The following is a 22,731-nucleotide window of genomic DNA, read 5'->3' on the forward strand; positions in this document are numbered from 1 at the left end:
GGACGATGCGTAGTTTAGCTTACTACTGAGCTAATGCGCTAGATCTAGTCTTTTGTTGATCCTCATGCATGAACGATTAGCTTTGTAGCAAGTTAATCGTTTGGATGTAATATCGAACCCTATGTTACCTTTGATGTAAGTTGGAACCACTATGGCTTGGATGTAACCTATCGAACGTATTATGCTCCACGTATGTGAGCTTTCGATAAATTTCGCCTTTACGGTCTATGGATCTCGTTGTTGGTTAAGTTCATCGCATTTATATGTCAATTGATGCGCTTGATGAGTTGGGTGATTGTGATGAATGATTGTGCCTCTGTTGATTATTAAATGCATTCCCTCTAATGGACTCAGTTTGGCATAATTATACGATTCATCTACAAAAATTTCCACATCGTCAGTGCTCATTGGCTATACCTTTTGCAGATGGCTCATAACCTTCGTCGCGGTCGGGGCATGGGAAATGAGGAACAACCACCTCCGCCACCGCCCACACCAGCTGAGCTAATGCAGATAGTTGTGGAAAGTCAGCGCATGCTAGCTGAGGCTATGCACCAGATGGCTAACCGTGAGGATCGGCATGTCCGCCAGGGACCCGAGCCGAACCAGTACAGCAGTTTTAAGGACTTCATGGACACGAAGCCTCCTATCTTTCGTGAGGCAGAAGAACCCTTACAAGCGGATGAATGGTTGAGCACGATAGAGCAAAGATTTGGATTGCTCCGTTTGACTGAAGGCATGAAGGCTACGTATGCAGGACACCAGCTCCAAGGCCCTGCAGGCATCTGGTGGACCCATCACAGGACCACCTTCCCTGCTAACGTTGAGATCAGTTTGGAACCAATTCCAGGCAGCCTTCCGGGGACACTTTATCCCTCCTGGTCTCATGGCCATTAAGCATACTGAGTTTATGAAGCTCACCCAAGGCAATAAGAGTCTCAATGAGTACCTCCAGGCATTCAACAACCTGGCAAGATATGCTCCTGAGTTCGTCGATACTGACGCCAAGAGAATAGCTAGCTTCAAGAGGGGACTTTCCCCAAAACTGATGAAGTCAATGGGCAACTGCAAGTGTGTCACCTTCAATGAGTTTATCAGTGACACTCTGACTCAGGAGAACAATGACAAGATATATGCTGCTTCCAAGAACCGTAAAAGGAATTTTGAGGCTGGTGCTTCCCAGTCCAAGGCTCCAATGGTATCTAAGGCCCCGTACCGTCCACCCAATGCTAATGTCCGGTACCGCCCACCTCAGAAGAAGAACCAAGCTAAAACCGGTTTCCGCAAGGGGTATACGATTTCCTTGCCGAAGAATACATCTGGGCAGAGTAGCTCCAATGTTCCACCAGCAAACAGGCCAGTGCTGGAACTGTAACCAGCCTGGTCATTGGGCAAATAGATGTCCCCATCCTCCCAAGAATGCTCAAGGAAACGTCCGTCAGGGGCGTGTTCACTATACTACAGTGGAGGAAATTCCTGCTGGTGAAGTGGTCACCGCTGGTAAGTTCCTTGTTAATGATCACCCTGCAGTTGTGCTCTTTGATTCTGGTGCTTCGCATTCCTTTGTGAGTTCTACTTTTGCATCTAAGCATCAGATGAATGTGATTACAATTGTCAAGGGGGGTTATTGTATTAGTGCTGCTGGGAATAATATCATGACTAACCAAGTAGTTAAAGATGTAAAGATTGAGATCGGGGATCGAGAGTTCCTTGTGGATCTTGTAGTTCTACCGGGGGTAGGAATCGATGTAATCCTAGGAATGAAGTGGATGAGCGGGAATGGAGTGTTGATCGATACATCAACCCGTGTGGTTATGTTGAGGGATCCTGTGGATAAGAAAGGTTTTCTAGTGCAGTTACCTCGTGATATTGCTATCCACAGTACAGCCAATGCTACCTTAGCCAAAGCCATTAAGGATCTACCGGTTGTCTGTGAGTTTCCAGATGTCTTTCCTGATGACTTGCCTGGATTACCTCCGGACCGTGATGTAGAATTCAAGATAGAACTCATTCCGGGTACGGCTCCCATTTCTCGAAGGCCCTATAGAATGCCACCCAATGAGTTGGCTGAGCTGAAGAGTCAGTTGAATGAGCTATTGAAGAAAGGGTTGATTCGACCTAGTTCTTCTCCTTGGGGTTGTCCGGCTATATTTGTGAAGAAGAAGGACGAGTCTCTACGCATGTGCGTGGATTATCGTCCCCTAAACGCTGTTACTATCAAGAACAAGTACCCTCTTCCTCGCATCGATATTCTGTTTGATCAACTCTCCAAAGCTAAGGTATTCTCCAAGATCGATTTGAGGTCTGGCTACCATCAGATCAAAATTCGTCCTGAAGATATACCTAAGACAGCTTTCTCTACTCGTTATGGCTTGTTCGAATACCTCGTCATGTCATTTGGGTTGACAAATGCTCCGGCACACTTTATGTACCTGATGAATTCTGTATTCATGCCGGAATTGGACAAATTTGTCGTCGTGTTCATTGATGATATCCTGGTATATTCTCAGAATGAAGAAGAGCATGCTGAACATCTGAGAATTGTTTTAACTCGGTTACGTGACAACCAGCTTTATGCTAAGTTCAGCAAGTGCGAGTTCTGGTTGAACAAGATACCTTTTCTTGGTCATGTATTATCTGGTGATGGAATTTTGGTTGACCCTACTAAGGTGCAAGAAGTCCTGGAGTGGAAGGCACCTACTACGGTCACAGAAGTCCGAAGTTTTCTGGGTCTGGCTGGCTATTATCGTCGCTTTATCCCGGATTTCTCAAAGGTCGCAAAGCCCATGACTCGGCTACTGCAAAAGGATGAGAAGTTTGTGTGGACTCCGAAGTGTGAAGAGGCTTTCCACACTTTGCGGACCTTACTAACCTCTGCTCCTGTATTGGCACAACCCGACATCGAGAAGCCTTTTGATGTCTACTGTGACGCATGTGGCACCGGTTTGGGGTGTGTTCTTATGCAGGAGGGTCGAGTAATTGCTTATGCTTCGCGCCAGCTCCGAAAGCATGAAGTCAACTATCCTACCCATGACTTAGAGCTAGCCGCAGTCGTTCATGCCCTGAAGATCTGGAGACATTACTTGCTTGGTAATGTGTGCAACATCTATACTGACCATAAGAGTCCTCAAGTACATCTTTACTCAACCTGAGTTGAATATGCGTCAACGGACGATGGTTAGAATTGATCAAAGACTACAACCTTCAAGTGCACTACCACCCTGGTAAGGCAAATGTGGTTGCTGATGCCTTAAGCAGAAAGGCCCATTGCAATTCCTTAGTTAGTGAAGACTTTCATCTGGCACACCTCCTTCATCCTGTAGTACTCCACAATATCACTGTGGATTGCTCTCTTAGAAGTCGAATTATCGAGCTCCAGAAGACGGATGTGGGTGTATTTCACATCAAGCGGAAGATGAAAGAGAAAGAGACCAAGCACTTTAAGGTCGATGACAAGGGAATTCTCTGGTTTAATGATAGGCTTGTGGTACCCAAAGATAAAGAACTTAGAAATCAAATTATGAATGAAGCCCATTCTTCTAAATTGTCCATCCATCCTGGTAGCAGTAAAATGTATCAAGATCTCAAGCTGTATTATTGGTGGACCAAGATGAAGAAAGAAATCGCAGCTTATGTGGCAAGGTGTGATAACTGTTGCAGAGTCAAGGCTATTCACATAAGGCCCTGGACTATTGCAGCCACTATCTATTCCTGGCTGGAAGTGGGAAGAAATTAGCATGGATTTTATTGTTGGATTACCCACTACCAAAAAGGGTTGTGATTCCATCTGGGTTATCGTAGATCGTCTAACTAAATCTGCTCACTTTATTCCGGTCAAGTCTACCTATCACCCTCACAATTATGCTGAGATTTATTTTCAACAAGTGGTACGTCTCCATGGTGTACCCAAATCCATTGTTTCGGATAGAGGACCTCAGTTCACGGCTCGCTTTTGGGAGTGCTTACATCAGAATCTTGGCACTCATCTAATCCGCAGTTCTGCCTATCATCCGCAAACATCAGGACAGACTGAGCGTGTTAATCAAATTCTTGAAGACATGCTTAGAGCTTGTCTTATCTCTTGCAAAGGCTCTTGGGAAGACTGGTTACCTCTCGCTGAATTCTCTTATAACAACAGTTATCAAGAAAGTATCAAAATGGCTCCTTTTGAAGCTCTTTATGGCCGCAAGTGTAGAACTCCTTTGAACTGGGTGGAACCCGGAGAAAGAAGATTCTATGGTATTGATTTTGTAAAAGAAGCCGAAGAGCAAGTCCGAACTATACAGAAGAATATGACTGCCGCACAGGCTAGACAAAAGAGCTATGCTGACAAGAGAAGAAAACCTATTGAGTTTGAAGTAGGTGATCATGTTTATTTGAAGGTATCCCCTATGAAAGGAGTCAAGCATTTTGGAATTAAAAGGAAACTTGAGCCTCGATATGTTGGACCCTACCGCATTATCGAGAAAAGTGGAAGAGTAGCATATAAGCTCGATCTACCACGGGAGATGGGAGCTATATTCCCGGTATTCCATGTGTCCCAGCTTAAGAAGTGTCTTCGTATTCCTGAGGAGAGAATAGCAACAAGGAAAGTCAACTTGAAATCTGATCTTTCTTATGAAGAAAAGCCCGTGCAAGTCCTGGATACTCAAGAAAGAGTGACTCGTACACGAGTAGTTAAATTATACAAGGTAGTTTGGAGTAATCATAGTGAACGGGATGCAACCTGGGAGCGGGAAGATTATTTAAAGGAAAATCATCCAACTTTCTATACTAAATGGTACGCTTTCCAAATCTCGGGACGAGATTTTTCTAAGGGGGGAGGGCTATAACACCCTAGGTGTTTGGCTTCTACTAATTGCATGTCATTTCATAAACATGTGCATTATCCATGTCATCATGCCATTATCATTGAAACATACGTATGCAACATTTTAAATTGTATGTGTTTCATGCTTGATTGCTTAGAGTGGTAGTAGTGCAACATGGGACTGCAACATGAAACTCTCATACCTTGAAACATGGCAACATGGTAGTAATGTGGCAATTATAAAATGACAACAAGGTCTTGAAACATGTGAGACATGTCATTGCAACATATGAATGAATTGCTTGTTTTACTTTCTTTATCACATGTGATCATTAGAAGTGGTATAACAATTTTGTAAAATGGTTGATCATGGTCTATTACACCTTAACTACACTTAGGTTACTTGTTTGGACATTGTTCTTATAGATCAAAATGACCAAAATGCCCTTGATTGCATGTTTGACTTGAATTGACTCTAGGAGTGTCATAGTTTGACTATTTAAAAAGTCCAACTTAGGAAGCTTTGCATGGCTGTACACTCTTTACAAAAGTTGTAGCTAATTTATCAAGGAACAAAAGTTGTTTTATGACCAACTCATGAAAATGGCTAAAACATGCTCAAACATGGCCCACAAGTCAGAAATACATGCTGTTTTCAACACTTAGAAAAATATCCTAAGTCATGGTGCATTTCAGTGAGATCAGACCAACTTGGGCTTCATATAACTTCTGATCCAGGTCGAATGAGTTGTTGATTTCTAAATCAAAGATGTAGTCCTACCATACATCTACATTTTTCATGTACACCATTTTTGCAAAGGGGCATTGGATTAGCCGTAATAAGGTGTTGAAGTCGCGCTGTCAGGCTCGGAATGGAACACTGAATCGACGCTACAGTGATCAAATTTCAGATTTCAGCCGACGTGTGGGGGACACTCAGTCGCTGGCTTGCTGTCGCGCTGGCCACGCGCCAGTGCGCCTCCATGGCATCGCAGACGCGCCTTGAAGCCACCCGCGCGCCTGTCCGACTGCACTCACCGTCCCATTTCACATTTTCTCGCCCTCCACCGCACGGCGCGTCGAGAGCTAAGCCGCCCGCCATTGCCGACCGAGCATCGCAGCCGCCGTGCTGCGCACTGCCACCGTGAAAACGCGTTGCCCCGTCCGCCTGCAGCCTCGTCGTGACCTCCTCCACCTCCTCCACCTTTCAGCCGGGTCAATCGAGCCTCGGTAAGGGCGTATTCGCCGTTCTTCCCCACCAGCAGCCATGGCGGAAGTTCACCGGAGTTGGCGCTCCACGCGGCCAGTTGTCTTCGTGCCCTTTCCACCCCTCCTCTAGCTCGCGCTAGGTCCTAGGAACACCGCTGAAGCTCGCAGTGTCAACCGTTAGGGCAGCAGCGCCGTAGCCTCGCCGGTGCCGGACGTGCCACGGCCGTGCGCCTGCCGTGCTCGTCGCCACCCCCTCTAGCCGCTGCAATCGTTGCAATAGATGGGTCCTCTAGATGCGCATGTGTGTGGGGAACACGACGGTGCCGTCGAGTTCGCCGGAGAAGCCACCGGCGGCGAACTAAGCCACCGGCCGTCGCTCCTCCCCTGTTTCCTTCGCTGACGAGCGGGCCCCGTTCGTCAGTCTCTGACGCGGAGGCGGAGAGTCCAGCTCGGGCCGCGCCGTAGTCTCGGGCCGCGCCTGTGTGCTCGCGGGCCGCCAGTTTCTTGGGCTGGCCCGAGTAAGGCTGAGTGCTGTTTTCCTATTTTGTTTTGTTTATTTATTTCACAGATTTATGTACATCTTGAAAAATATGTAGCTCCTAGTATATAGATCCAAATGCTATGGTTCTAATTTTGTTAAGTTCCTGGTCATGTCTAGTATTTAATAAAAATATTATATGAGCACATGATTTAGAAAAAATTGGATGAATTAAATAGGAGTTTGAAATGTGTTTTTAGAAGCATGCAAACTTGTTTGAATTTTATCTTGAGTTTCTGTGGTCCAAAAATTATGAAATTTTGTGGGTCCTCTATTTTGGTTTAGTAGAGTCTCTGGTTAAAATTTCAGAGCTAGTGCATGTGTAGTTTTTAAGTTATAGAATTTCCTTTTATTAATGGGTGGATCTTGTGTGAATTTTCATAATTTTTCTATAGATCCAGTAAAGGTAAAATTTGGTGGGTACTATTCTTATGCTAGAATGATGCTAGGAAAAAGGTGAAATCTGTTGCTTGACACTTTTCATTAGGATTTCTTAATTATGCCATTTTAAGCCAGTATGCCTTATCATTTTTGTGTAGACTGTTATGCTTACTCAATGGCTTTGAAATTTTTATGGTAGCCTATGTGAAGCATGAGATAGCTACTGTAATTTTTATAGATTTTTCTGAATAGTTTTACTATATATTGCTTTAATCACCTAATTAACTAGATAAATTAGAAAAGAGTATTAAATAATTTATTTAGAAGTTGACACTATACTTTCTGATGTTTATTAGGTATGCAAAACAAGTTGGTAAACTTGGTTTGATCAAAGTATGCTTTTGCACAATCATTAAATAATTAAGTTAGTAACCCCGTCATTCTGGACAGATTCTAGGTTTGCTGGAAATTGATTTAGTTAACATAAGAATCATACTTTGATGTTTACAAATGTTTTGTAGAGAATTTCATAAGCTTTCCAGAATGTCCTCATGCAAGTCATTTGGAGTTGTAGAACTTTAGTTGTGATTTAATTAAGGGACTACTTGTATGCATATGAAACTTAAATGTTAAATTATGTATACCTTTATTATTTCTAAGTTGTGGTAATGTTCCTAGGTGTTAGGCCTTTAACTGAAGATGAGCATCTTTACCTTAGGTTATGCAAGTTAGGTAAGTTGATCTTGTCTTTAAGTTAAGTAGATACATGCTTAAAGTGATTTGAATAGAGCCAACTACTCGGTAAACGAGTGTCCAGTGATACTTTCGTAAACACTCACTGTGATTCATTCATCATGAGCATCATGTCATTCCTTATGCATCCATGATATTTATATTTTGCATCGGCATGCAATAGGTGTACCGGAAGGAGTAACCCTGCTGGAATTCGAGGAACTGAGCGAGCAGCAGCAGCCGACATCGGAGATTCAGGAGGAGCAGCCTTCAGGAGAAGTGCCAGACGAGGTCGCCGTTGAGTGCCCGGATCACCGTCCTTGCAACTTTGTGAAAGGCAAGCCCTGGAGCATATTAAGCCTCCTAATTTCCAAAATGCAGTACAGTATTATTGTTACATATATATATTGTTGCATTAAGTTTAGGTGTTGGATGCAAATACTTGCTGCATTGGTTGCCCAATTCCTTGTCCAGATATTGTTACCCTAAATCCCATGTAGCTCAGGCTCGAGTAGTGCTTATCCCTGCTTAAATGCGGTAGAAGTCGGGTGATTTCCTGTCACCTGCGAGATATAGGAATATACATGTGGCACGGTTGGCTATATTTGCTATCGTGGAAAAGAACCAGTCTTAATTTGAAATGAAGACCGGACGGAGGCTTGCCGGTTTGCAGTGACTCCGTCTGCGTCGCTTAAGGACTGATTCTTGGAGCCTTTCCTGTTCATGTTGAACGCATGCCTCTCTCTTAGTTGGCCGGGTCTGGAGACCTGACCGCGAAGCCGAGTAGCTCAACTCAGGCCGGGAGTCGATAAGTATAAAGTATGCCTCAGAAGGGAGCCGTAGGCGTGAGTCCAAGGGCAGGTGATTTAAAAGTCCTGATCGTCCTGGCAGAAGGGTAATCCCTGAGAGCGCTGGCGCTGATCGAACCCGCGAATTTGGTTCCTGAGTTGTACCAAAGGTAACCCACGGCTACCCTTGCTAAGTATGCCAGGGTGAGAGTTAGGAATACCCCCTTAGCTGAGTTGTAATTCGATTCGAATCGCCGTCTCTCCCGGTTAGTGAGAACTTGACGGGCTTATCTCCAATGTAGATACACTTAATAACATAATGGTTCAGAAATGATGATATGATGATGACAGCCTTATTATACCTGCTATGGTTAATATTGTTTGCTCCTAATAAGTGAGTGCTCTAGTACAGGTGCTAATCTAGTGGACAGGTAATTAATGATAAGCTTGATGCTAAGTTTAAATTGGTTACCATAATCTTAAGCTCTTTTCTGCAACTGTGTCAAGCTAGCCCACCCGAAAAGCCTTGCATGATCCTTGGTGTCTTTATTTCTGTTTTTGTCGGGTAAGTCTAGCTGAGTACCTTCTCGTACTCAGGGTTTATCTCCCACCTGTTGCAGATGACCAGTTCTACTTCGGTTGCTACAAGTACTGCCTTCTCCCAGCTGGGGATGAAGACTAGACCGTTGGGTGCGGTCTCTACTAGTTCTCGTACCTGAAAATGCTTTTGTGGGACATGACTCAGACTTGGCAATGTATTTGAAAACTATGATGTTTTGTACTAAACTATGTTGCTTCCGCACACTCAAACTTGGTTTGTAATATTCTAAATTCAACTCTGATGGATGTAATCCGAATGCTACTTGTGAAATGTTGTAACAGATGATGTGTTGTGTTGAATCATTACGATCTTGGTTTGTATGTCGAGAGTTGGTTGAAATCCTTCGTGATTTCCGGACTACCGGGATTATGGGAGCTTAAGTACAGGAATTTGATCGCTTCGGTGATTGTTTTTGTATTTACGTTCTTATGATTTGGTCGGTTCTGTTACAATGAGAAAAATAGGAAATCTGTTGCTTGACACCTTTCACTAGGGTTTTCTATTTTTGCTATTGTAAGCCTTTCTATCTTGTCATTTTTATATAGAATGTTTTATTTGGTAAAATGGCATGAAACATTTACAGTAGTCTTTTGGTAGCATTAGTAAGGCACTGTAAATTTTTGAGAATTTATGATACACATTTGGTATATGTTTATTATTTAACCTATGTATCTAAGAAAAATAATAAAGGCTTTTAAATAAATAGTTTTGGCTTTACCATTAAGTGTTCTTGAATGTTTTGGTATGCTTGAACTATTGGTAGGCTTTGTGTTGTAATAATTTGAATACTTATATGAAGTAGAAGTATTGTTGCTTCATAATGCGAATTGGAATAGTTTCAGACAGATTCTGTAGTTTGATAAGTTGCATGATAAAAATGATGTTTGTTGTAAAAATGGTTAATAATAAAGTTGTAGATAACTTCATCATATGTCTTGTGTTAAAATTTTAGGACCATAGATCAAACAGTTTAGGAGTTACAGCTGTTTAAAGTTAGCATTTCCGAATTGCTTGCTCTCTGGAATTTCTGGACAGCACTGATATGATTGTCTGTTTTGGCTAAGATAAGTTGTGAATTAGCTTTTGTGAATTAAATAAGAGTTGTAGATAATTTTGTAAGCTTTCCAGAAAGTCTAGGACCACTGCATTTGGATAATTATAACTCCAGTTATGAGTAAAACAATTAGCTATTATTTGTGAAATAGTAGATGCATTGTTGAAGTAATTAATTACATAATCAAGAAGAGATATGCACCTACTCAGTAAATGCGATGCACTTGTTGTTATTTAAACCACATGCTGTTAAGAATAATTGCAAGAAGGCATTCTTCATGTATCATCATACCACACTTGTTAACATATATGCATTCGCAATATCTTATGCCATATTCATGCATCTAGGATCAGAGAAAGAAATAACGTTGCTGCAATTCGATGAAGTAGAGGAAGGGGACCAGCAGGAGAATCCTCAAGTCACAGCTCCCGAAGGCGAGGAGCAGAATCCTGAAGAGCTTCCGGAGTGCCCTGACCACCGCCCCACTTCCTTTTTCTGTGAGGCAAGCTCCGGAGCATTCTAAGTCTCCCAGTATTTTACAAATATTACTCAAGTTCTTATGATTGATGCATTAAGTTATAAGAGTTGATTGGAACCACTTGATGCATATAAATTCCTTGTCCAGAAATACTACCTTTAACCGGTATAGGTCCAGGATCGAATATATGCTTAGCCATGCTTAGACCGGTAGAAGTCGGGTGATGTCCTGTCACCTGCGAGATATAGGTGGATACCGGAGCACGGTTGGCTATATTTGCTATCATGGAACAGAACCATGGGGTAAAAGAAAATCGAGGCTGGGCGGAGTCTATGCGTAGGATGACTCATGTGATTCCGTCTGTGCCGATCAAGGACCATACCGTTGCTAGAACTTCTGACAAGATTGAACACATGCCTATCACTTAGCTAGCCGGATAACTTGTTTCGACCATGAAGCCGAGTAGCTCAACTCAGGTCGGGCCCCGTTCTGTTGTGCGCTCCTTGCGGGGAGCGATCAGACTAAGCCCAAGGGTAGGCTAGGCCTGAACATCCTGGCATCTGGTGTCCTAGATTGTGCGGCGCGGTATGGACCCGCGAAATGTGTACCTGAGTTGTACCAAAGATGACCTAAGGCTGCCTTCGCATGGTATGCCTAGGTTTGTGTTAGGAATAAATTCCCAGCTGGTTGAAAATCGATTCGAATTGCCATCTCTCCCGGATAGTGAGAAACTTGGCTAGCTCCAACATCGTAGTAACTGTGTTATGGAACATGATGGTTCGGATGAATATGGAATTACAATACCTGCTATGGTTACTATTGTATGCTTTTAAAATTGATATACCACATGTTTGGCACAGGATAGTTGCTAATCTAGAGATGGATAGTTATAATTAACTTGATAAAGGAATCATAATTGTACAACTAAGTCAATTGCTTTTATGCAAAATGTTGTCAAGCTATCTCCACTTATACAGCCTTGCATAATCCTTGGAGTCGATTCATTTCTGGTTTATGACGGGTAAGTCTAGCTGAGTACCTTCTCATACTCAGGGTTTTATTTCCCATTGTTGCAGATGGCACTGTGTATCATGGTTATTGCAAGAGTTGCTTCTATCCCACCGTGGATGAGGAGTAGGCCTTGGGCAGACTTCTTTAAGTAATCCCTATCTTTGCTTTTGTGGACTGTGATCTTACTTGGCACTATACTAAACTATGTTGGCAACTTTACTTTCAAACTTAATTTGCTTCCGCTTTTATCTATCAAACTCGGTTTGTAATAACTTGGTTTTGTACTCTGATGATGAAAATGTATCTGTGAACTTTATGTAATATGTGACATGTATGTTGAATCATGTACGATCTTGGTTGTTGTAAATCGTTTATTGAGACCCATCGTGGTACTCGACGGACTACCGGGTTTATATGGGTTCAAGTATGACAGTGCGACCACTTGTGGGCTGCCATTGTACTTGTACTCTTATAAATTGGTCGGTTTTGCGACAGCTGGCATCAGAGCAAGATTCAATGTTAATTGTCACATGTGTATTTAAAACAAAAGTTTTTGTTTTCCAAAAACCCTTCTCTAGCAACTAATAGCTATATAAATAGGTATTTGAAATCTAAAGTGTTCCAATGATCACTTTCCTTATGCCCAAATTAAGGACTATTAGGTGGCTATTTAAGTACTAACATGGGGGTTTTTACTTTGTCGTCCATATGGCGTGCTATTGTATGGATGCCATTCACTTGAATGGTAATGTATGGATCAAATGCCTCTACGCCAAGGTAAGATGATGAGTGTATGACCACAAGATGTGAGCGTGTGGTCGGGGAGAGTAGCTTTGGTATGGCTATGTATGCATGCTTGCATGTGTATATGGTACGTATTTAATTGTGGGTTTAAATTATTATCGGGTAGCTTTGATACAGAAGTATATGTATGGGTATACATATATGGAAGTATTTAAATTTACATTCTACATATTTCATTATGGGTTTGGGCTGAAATGAAATTTTTATGCAGGTACACTAACAATGAAACATGTAGTTTGACTAGTTACGCTATATATGAGAGAACGTGTGTATGCCACCGTGTCTACCGTTAGAAACAAATTTTTCCTAAGTTTGTGAGGACGTACAGAACGAGCATGCATCATGATAATTACCATTCACATAATTACATTGTTCCTCCCCTTATAAATTTCTTACTCAATTATGTAACTCTTATCCATTATGGCCTTGTCTCATAAAATGTACATGTTGATGGTACAGATGGCAGCACCCGTTAGATGTGAGAATTTCCTGATGGTTTTCGGAACACCTACCCTCTTGTGGAGAGTTCTGCACTTTGCGGGGTACCATGAACTACCCCTTTATCATTGGATTGAAGAGTACTTGGAAGGACAGCCATGGTACGATGTGCGGCTCACTATACCAGCTCGCACACCAACCTGCCTTTCTGGCAGGAGTGGAAGGCAGAATCAGAAGGGAAGACTCCTTGGGAGGCTGCCCAAGTTGTGGCCTATGAGGTTCTGAGGCAGATCTGCCAACAGCATGGGGATGCACTCACTGGTAGTGCAGCGAGTATGTTTCCTTGGGTGGATCCATCCACCACAAATTGGGAACAACAGAGCTAAAGTGCTTTGATCGGAGATTAGGATGAGCGAGCAGATAGCTCTAGTCCCTCCATGAGTGCAATGTTTGTGGTGATGAAGATGTTTTGTGCATGCTAGGACACTAGGGATTTCTAGGTAGGAATCATACACCACCTGCATGAACAAACTCATGAGAGCTGAAGCCACGCAAAACAAGGTCAAGAAGTGTGTGCGCAAGCAAAAGAAAGCCGCAAGTAAAGCCCGATGGGAATTTGACCAAGCCTATGCAGCTTTGGGCACTCTTCATGCCCAAATGGAGCAAGCGGATCAGCAGAGGGCAGCAGCTCAAGAAGCTAGAGCCAATGATCAAGCAGTACTTGCAGGACTATGGGAGCAGTTGGAGACTGCCTATGTGGAGGTGTCGATAGCTAGATGTCAGCGTGATGTAGCAGAAAACCGTGTCGCTAACATAAGGATAGAGCGAGATAGGCACCGTGACATGAGCCATGCTCAGGATCATGCTGAAAGGGGCCTACGTCAGCAGCTTGCACAGGCTCAACTTCAAGTAATGAACCTTCAGCATGAAGTGCACTATTTGAACAACCAGCTAAACCCTATCCTTGATGGGGAAGAGGATGGTCCAAATATGGAAGAAGATGATGATGAGGAAGAGGAAGAGGTGGAGCCTGAGGAAGGAGATGATCCTATCTCTGACCTCGATAGTGCTCATGACGAGGATTAGACCATGTAGTACTTAGTAGAAGTACTTAATGTATCATCGTTGGTTATGTAATGAACTTGTAGTTTGAACTTGGTGTTGGTGATTTGAACTATCATGTAATATTGTTATTTGCATGACTATCGCACGTTCGGTTAAAACGCAAATTCTAGTTGATCTATCTGAGCTCACGATTTGGATATTAACGTGCTATGAGTTCGATGAGCGATCAAATTGGTGGTGTCATGTTGCAGAATGGATTATTATGCCTCTATTTTTATTGTATGAATTTTAGATTTGTCTCTAGTAATTTTAGTTTGGCATGATTATAATTCATCTGCAATCTTGTGGCATCAATCCAATAATCGCTTATTGTTGCAACTTCGCAGATGACGCGCACCCGTGTAGGAGCTAGTAGCAGCCATGATGGCAACGATGATGACTTACCACCACCACCGCCGCTGTCCGCTCAGGAGTTCTTTGCTCAGTTCTTGGGAAGCCAAAGGACAATGGAAGAAGCTCTAGGCCTCATTGCGTAGACCACCGCTCAGTGGCCAACCACATCAACAAGGGGTCGAGCCAAATCAGCACTAGTACATTCAAGGAGTTCCTGGATACATAGCCCTCCTATCTTCAAGGTGGCTGAGGAACCACTATAGGCTGATGAGTGGCTCAACACCATTAGCAGAAGTTTCATCTGCTAAGGGTCACTGAGCATCTAAAAGCTGAGTATGCTTCTCATCAGCTGTAAGGACCAGCAGGAATCTAGGTGGACACATTTCTTGTCATCTCTACCTGCTAATGCGTGAGTGACATGGGAGCAGTTCAAGCTGGCTTTTAGGGGACATCATATTCCCCCAGGCCTAATGCACATGAAAGCGGCTGAATTTATGAGGCTCACTCAAGGAACGAAGACCCTCATAGAATATATGCACGCATTCAACAACCTGTCCTAGATATGCTCCTGGTTTTGTGGATACTGAGGAGAAGAAGATAGAGAGCTTCAAGCGGGGTCTAGGTACCAAACTAATGAAGACCATGGCCAATTCTAGGTGTGCCACATACAACGAGTTTATTAGTGATGCCTTGACCCAAGAAAACCACAATAACATACATGCTGTTACTAAGGGTCGTAAGAGGGCATATGAGGCAGGTGCCTCTGGATCTTCACAGGCAAGAGCAGCCTATCATAGCTAGGCCACAATTCCATCCACCTGCACCCAAGTTTAGGCCTCCACCACCTAAAGCTTAGAACAGTAGACCTCAGAAACCATTCTGTAAGGCATTCACTATTGGCTTACCAAAATGGATTGGCAGTTAGGGGAGCTCCATAGGACCTAGGAATAATCAGCCATGTTTCAACTGCAATCAAGTGGGTCATTGGGCCAAGGAATGCCCCCACCCCAAGAAGAATGGCAACCCAAATCAGAACAATCAGAGGCAGGCAAACGCAAGGGCACGTCCGGGATACGTGCATTATACCGCTGTTGAGGAAGTGCCCGCTGGAGAAGTTGTCACGGCTGGTATGTTTCTCATCAACAAGCATCCCGCTGTTGTTTTATTTGATTCGGGAGCTTCTCATTCATTTATGAGTCAAGCATTTGCATCTAGACATGATCAAGAAATAATTGAAGTAAGCAAAGGGGGTTATAATATAAGTTCAGCAGGGGCAACTATTGCTACAAATAAGATAGTCAAAAATGTGCTCATCTCTATACAAGGGAGGGAGTATACAATGGATTTGATAATATTGCCCTGGGTTATCGATAAGTGTAATCTTAGGCATGAATTGGATGAAGGATCGTGGTGTTCTCATTGACACCAGCACCCATACTATTATGTTGAGAGAACCCACAGGAGGGAATGCTTTTCTAGTACCACTCTCCCACAATTTTGAACTCCAACATTTAGCCTGTGCTATCCAAACCACCACACTTTGTGATATCCTAGTGGTTTGTGAGTTTCCGGATGTATTTCTAGAGGAATTACCAGGTTTACCACCTGATAGGGAGGTGGAATTTAAGATTGAGTTAGTGCTAGGTACAGCACCCATATTAAGAAGGCCCTATAGAATGCCACCCAATGAGTTAGCAGAACTTAAGGTTCAATTGCAAGATCTATTGGACAAGGGTCTTATCCAACCTAGCTCATCTCTATGGGGATGTCCAGCCTTGTTTGTGAAAAAGAAGGACGAGTCACTGAGAATGTGTGTAGATTACAGACCACTCAATGTTGTGACCATCAAGAACAAATACCCGTTGCCCCGCATCAACATCTTGTTCGATCAGCTAGCAAAGGCAAAGGTATTCTCCAAAATTGACTTGAGATCAGGCTACCATCAGATAAAGATCAGACCAGAGGACATACCTAAAACTGCTTTCTCTACTAGGTACAAGCTTATATGAGTATTTGGTTATGTCTTTCAGACTAACAAATGCTCCAGCCTACTTTATGTACCTAATGAACTCAGTATTCATGCTCGAGCTCGACAAGTTCATGGTCGTGTTTATCGATGATATATTGATTTATTCAGAAAATGAGTCAGATCATGAAGAGCATCTGAGGATTGTCCTATCTAGATTGAGGGAGCATAAGCTATATGCAAAGTTTAGTAAGTGTGAATTTTGGTTGAGCAAGGTACCTTTCTTAGGTCACATCTTATCAAGAGATGGAATCTCTATAGACCCATCAAAAGTACAAGAGGTCATGGATTGGAAAGCCCCAACTTCAGGTTCATGAAGTTCAAAGTTTTCTAGGGTTAGCAGGATATTATAAGCCCATGACCACACTACTTCAGAAAGATGAGAAGTACAAATGGACACCAGAATGTGAAGCAGCTTTTCACACCCTCAGAACTCTGTTAACTATAGCACATGTGCTAGCACAACCAGACATTGAAAAGCCTTTTGATGTATTTTGTGATGCATCAGGAATAGGTTTGGGGGGTGTGCTTATGCAAGAAGGAAGAGTTATTGCATATGCTTCTCGGCAATTGAGGAAACATGAAGTCAACTACTCTACACATGATTTAGAACTTGCAGCAGTTGTTCATGCATTAAAGATATGGAGACATTATTTGTTGGGCAATGTATGTCATATATATACTGACCACAAAAGTCTCAAGTATATCTTTACCCAACCTAGAGCTAAACATGAGACAATGAAGATGGTTAGAGCTAATTAAGGACTATAATTTAGAAGTGCACTACCATCTAGGGAAAAGCTAATGTAGTAGCAGATGCACTCAGTCGAAAGTCTCATTGCAACACTATAGAAGCATTATTGGAAGATGGATTCAACTTGTTACACCCTGCTGTACTACACAATATCATGATCAGTTGTTCACTTGAGAGCAAAATCATAGAGCTGCAACAGACAGATGTAGGAATAAGTCACATCAAGAGAAAAATGCAAGAGCAAGAGACCAAGCATTTCAGATTGGACAAAAGAGGTGTGTTATGGTTTAAGGACCGACTTGTGGTACCAAAAGACCGTGAGCTGAGGAACCAAATTTTAGACAAAGCTCACTCGTCCAAATTATCTATTCATCCGGGTAGTAGTAAGATGTACCAAGATTTGAAAACCCATTTTTGGTGGACTAAGATGAAGAAAGAGATCACAGCCTATGTCGCTAGGTGCGATAACTGCAGTAGAGTAAAAGTTGTTCATATGAAATCTGCCGGATTACTTCAGCCATTGCCTATCCCTAGGTTGGAAATGGGAAGAAATCAGTATGGACTTTATCATAGGTCTTCCAATCACACCAAAGGGTCATGATTCAATTTGGGTCATTGTAGATCGTCTCACCAAGTCAGCACATTTTGTACCAGTTCACACAACATATCACATGGGAAAGTACGCCGAGATGTACGTTTCTCAAATTGTGAGACTGCATGGAGTACCTAGGACTATAATCTTAGATTGAGGACCACAGTTCATAGCTCATTTCTAGGAGCACTTGCACTAGGCTTTGGGAACCGAGCTAATCAGAAGTTTGGCATACCATCCACAAACTTCAGGATAGACGGAGTGAGTAAACCAAATGCTAGAAGATTTGCTTAGAGCTTGTGTTATATCTTCAAAAGGTTCATGGGAGAAATGGTTACCTTTAGCTGAGTTCTCCTATAACAACAGTTATCAAGCGAGTATCAAGATGGCTCCATTTGAAGCCTTGTATGGCCAAAAATGTAGAACTCTGTTGAATTGGATTGAGCCCGGCAAAAGGAGATACTTTGGTATTGACTTTGTCAATGAAGCTGAAGAGCAAGTATGTGTGATCCAGTAGCATATGAAGGCAGCTCAATCGAGACAAAAGAGTTATGCTGATAGAAGAAGGAGACCACTGACTTTTGAAGTGGGTGACTATGTGTACTTGAAAGTATCACCCATGAAAGGGGTGAAGAGATTTGGGATGAAAAAGAAGCTTTCACCTAGATATGTGGGGCCATACAAGATTTTGGAACAGAAAGGGAATGTTGCTTATAAGTTACAACTTCCACCTGAGATGAGTGCAATATTTGATGTCTTCCATGTTTCTCAGTTGAAGAAATGTCTTCGAGTACCTAAGAAGCTATTGCACCCACCAACTGTGCAGCTTCAATCGGATTTGACCTATGAAGAAAAGCCAATTCGAGTATTAGAGGAGATGGAAAGAGTAACACGGAGTAAGATCATTAAGTTCTATAAGGTGGTGTGGAACAATCACAGTGAACAAGATGCTACGTGGGAAAGAGAAGATTATTTACGAGAAGTTTATCCCGCCTTTTTCCAAGAATGGTAGGTCTTGCAAATCTCGGGATGAGATTTTTATAAGGGGGAGGGGCTGTAACACCCTAGGTGTTAGCCTTGCATAACTTGACTTGCATAGCATGAGCATGATCATCAAGCATTCATATATCAGCATTTACACTTGAAACATTTAATTGAAACATATGCAACATTTCTTATTATTTCATGTTTCTATGTGTATAGGCATATGATCATGAGTGTAAACATGTACTTGGTGGATGTGAGTCACAAAAACATGTAGCAACACATAGGTTAGCAAATAGGACATTGTTCATGAAGGTACCTTTCATGACCAAACACTTAAGATTACATGTGTTGACCTAGATAGCCTTATGTGTGACTAATACATGAAATGATGGTGTGACCTTGCAATTAGCTTAAACATGTTTAGAGTATCATTATGAACAACTTTGATATTCATGGTTTGGGGTAATTAGGTCATTAAGCCCTAGTTTGAAGTGTACCACCATTTAAATGTAACATGTTTGACCAAGTTTGAACTATGTGTTAGGGACCTTGCATGGAGGTGGTCACTAAAGCAAAGTTGTAGTATTTGATATAGTGAACAACTTTTATTTTTGGTTTATTGACTGATTTAGCTCCTAACATGCTTGAATTTGGATCACAAGAATCAGCAAAACCAACATTTCATCACTTAGCGAAATCTTGTAAGTCCTTTTTAACTGACAGTGCTAACAACCCAACTTGGAGATGATATAACTTGGTTTTGGTTGCAAATTAGAGAATGACTCCTTAACAAGAATTGGAGCTGGTACATTGAGCTACAAATTTTGTTTAGACTGTGTGCGCTAATACTCCATGGATTAGAAGTTTGATCTTCGTTAAAACTCGCTGTCAGGTGGCCTATCGTGTTTTCTGATTGAACTAAATCAGTTGATTCAGTGGCCGACCAGCTCAGAGCCGAGCCGCTGTGTGGTGGCCAGCAGGACGCCACGTGTTGCCAGTGCCCTACCGCGTGTGGTCAAGGCAGGCCAGCGCGCACCTTAACCTTCCCCGCACTCGCCCACACTTAGCCACGCACGCAATTCGCCTTGCCTTGGCTTCCTTCCTTGCCCGCAGCTGTAGCCGTCCCCACACCGAGAGCCATCGTCGCCATTGCCGATGATAGCTCGTCCTCGCTGCTCCTTCGTCACCGTAGCAGCTCCACCAGCCCACCCGTGACTCGCTGCCTCCACTAGTGCTCGTTGCTAGCGCTTAGTAAGCTATAGCACCGTGTGCTAGCTCGTCGGAGCCCCGTCGCTGACTCCGTCGTTGTGGCCACGCCGCCATAGTCCACCTCTTGCTACGCTAGCTTGCGCGCTAGGTTCCCTGTAGTTTAGTGATGCTCGTCTGAGCTCTAGGTTGAGCCACCGTGGCCTCCACTGGCGTACCACCGTCGTCTTGCCTTGCCGTGCCACCATGAGTGCCGCCACTGTGCGTAGCTCCATTGAGAGTCTCAGCCAAGTAGATCAATGGGTCCAGGAAGTCGTAGGGGTCATGCTGTGAAGATGTCACCGCCAGCAAACTCACCATCGGCGAGCTCTGGCCACGCCAGCAGCGCGCAGCGCCGCTGCCCTGTTTCGGGTCACTGACGTGTGGGGTCGTCTGACTTGCAGGGTCCCACCGGTCAGCGACAGTAGGGATTAAGATAGTTCATTTTGATTCCAGATTTCATGCAGTTTTCTAATTTTTAGATCTCTAGTTGTATAGCTTCAAAAATTGTGAAATAAATTTGGTAGTATTACTTAGGAAGTGTAGTATTTAAGAAAAATATGATCTTGACACTTACAGTAGAAATTTTGGCAGATTTAAATAGAAATTTGAAATGTGTTTTTGAATGCATGCAAACTTGTTTATTTTATATCTAGAGTTCCTGTACTCCAAAAATTATGAAATTTTGGTGGTAAGCTATTCTTGACATGAATGAGCTCTGGTAAAAATTTGAGGATCAGTACATGTACAAATTTGTAGTTATAGATTTTTCTTTTATAAATAGGTAATCCTTGTATGAATTTTTATAAATTATTTAGGAATCCAATATTCATGAAATTTGTTGGAGGTTATCTGAGTACCATAAGGATGATGAGAAAAATAGGAAATCTGTTGCTTGACACCTTTCACTAGGGTTTTCTATTTTTGCTATTGTAAGCCTTTCTGTCTTGTCATTTTTATATAGAATGTTTTATTTGGTAAAATGGCATGAAACTTTTACAGTAGTCTTTTGGTAGCATTAGTAAGCACTGTAAATTTTTGAGAATTTATGATACACATTTGGTATATGTTTATTATTTAACCTATGTATCTAAGAAAAATAATAAAGGCTTTTAAATAAATAGTTTTGGCTTTACCATTAAGTGTTCTTGAATGTTTTGGTATGCTTGAACTATTGGTAGGCTTTGTGTTGTAATAATTTGAATACTTATATGAAGTAGAAGTATTGTTGCTTCATAATGTGAATTGGAATAGTTCCGGACAGATTCTGTAGTTTGATAAGTTGCATGATAAAAATGATGTTTGCTATAAAAATGGTTAATAACAAAGTTGTAGATAACTTCATCATATGTCTTGTGTTAAAATTTTAGGACCATAGGTCAAACGGTTTAGGAGTTACAGCTGTTTAAAGTTAGCATTTATGAATTGCTTGCTCTTTGGAATTTCTGGACAGCACTGATATGATTGTCTGTTTTGGCTAAGATAAGTTGTGAATTAGCTTTTGTGAATTAAATAAGAGTTGTAGATAATTTTGTATCTTTCCAGAAAGTCTAGGATCACTGCATTTGGATAATTATAACTCTAGTTATGAGTAAAACAAGTAGCTGTTGTTTGTGAAATAGTAGATGCATTGTTGAAGTAATTAATTACATAATCAAGAAGAGATATGCACCTACTCAGTAAACACGATGCACTTGTTGTTATTTAAACCACATGTTGTTAAGAATAATTGCAAGAATGCATTCTTCATGTATCATCATACCACACTTGTTAACATATATGCATTCACAATATCTAATGCCATATTCATGCATCTAGGATTGGAGGAAGAAATAACGTTGCTGGAATTCGACGAAGTAGAGGAAGAGGACCAACAGGAGAATCCTCAAGTTGCAGCTCCTGAAGGCGAGGAGCAGAATCCTGAAGAGCTTCTAGAGTGCCCTGACCATCGCCCCACTTCCTTTCTGGGAGGCAAGCCCTGGAGCATTCTAAGTCTCCTAGTATTTTACAAATATTACTCAAGTTCTTATGATTGATGCATTAAGTTATAACAGTTGATTGGAACCACTTGATGCATATAAATTCCTTGTCCAGAAATACTACCTTTAACCGGTATAGGTCTAGGATCGAATATATGCTTAGCCATGCTTAGACCAGTAGAAGTCGGGTGATGTCCTGTCACCTGCGAGATATAGGTAGATACCAGAGCATGGTTGGCTATATTTGCTATCATGGAACAGAACCATGGGGTAAAAGAAAATCGAGGCCGGGCAGAGTCTATGCATAGGATGACTCATGTGATTCCGTCTGTGCCGATCAAGGAGCGTACCATTGTTGGAACTTCGAACAAGATTAACGCATGCCTATTACTTAGCTGGCCGGCTAACTCATTCCGACCGCGAAGCCGAGTAGCTCAACTCAGGGCTGGGCCCCATTCTGTTGTGCGCTCCTTGTGGGGGGCGATCAGACTAAGCCCAAGGACAGGCTAGGCCTGAACTTCCTAGCATCTGGTGTCCTAGATTGTGCGGCGCGGTATGGACCCACAAAATGTGTACCTGAGTTGTACCAAAGGTGACCTAAGGCTACCTTCACGTGGTATGCCTGGGTTTGTGTTAGGAATAAATTCCCAGCTGGTTGAAAATCGATTCAAATCGCCGTCTCTCCCAGATAGTGAGAAACTTGGCTAGCTCCAACATCGTAGTAACTATGTTATAGAACATGATGGTTTGGATGAATATGGAATTACAATACCTGCTATGGTTACTATTGTATGCTTTTAAAATTGATATACCACATGTTTGGCATAGGATAGTTGCTAATCTAGA

This window comes from Miscanthus floridulus, chromosome 6 (assembly GCF_019320115.1).
Source record: "Miscanthus floridulus cultivar M001 chromosome 6, ASM1932011v1, whole genome shotgun sequence".
Classification (NCBI taxonomy): Eukaryota; Viridiplantae; Streptophyta; class Magnoliopsida; order Poales; family Poaceae; genus Miscanthus; species Miscanthus floridulus.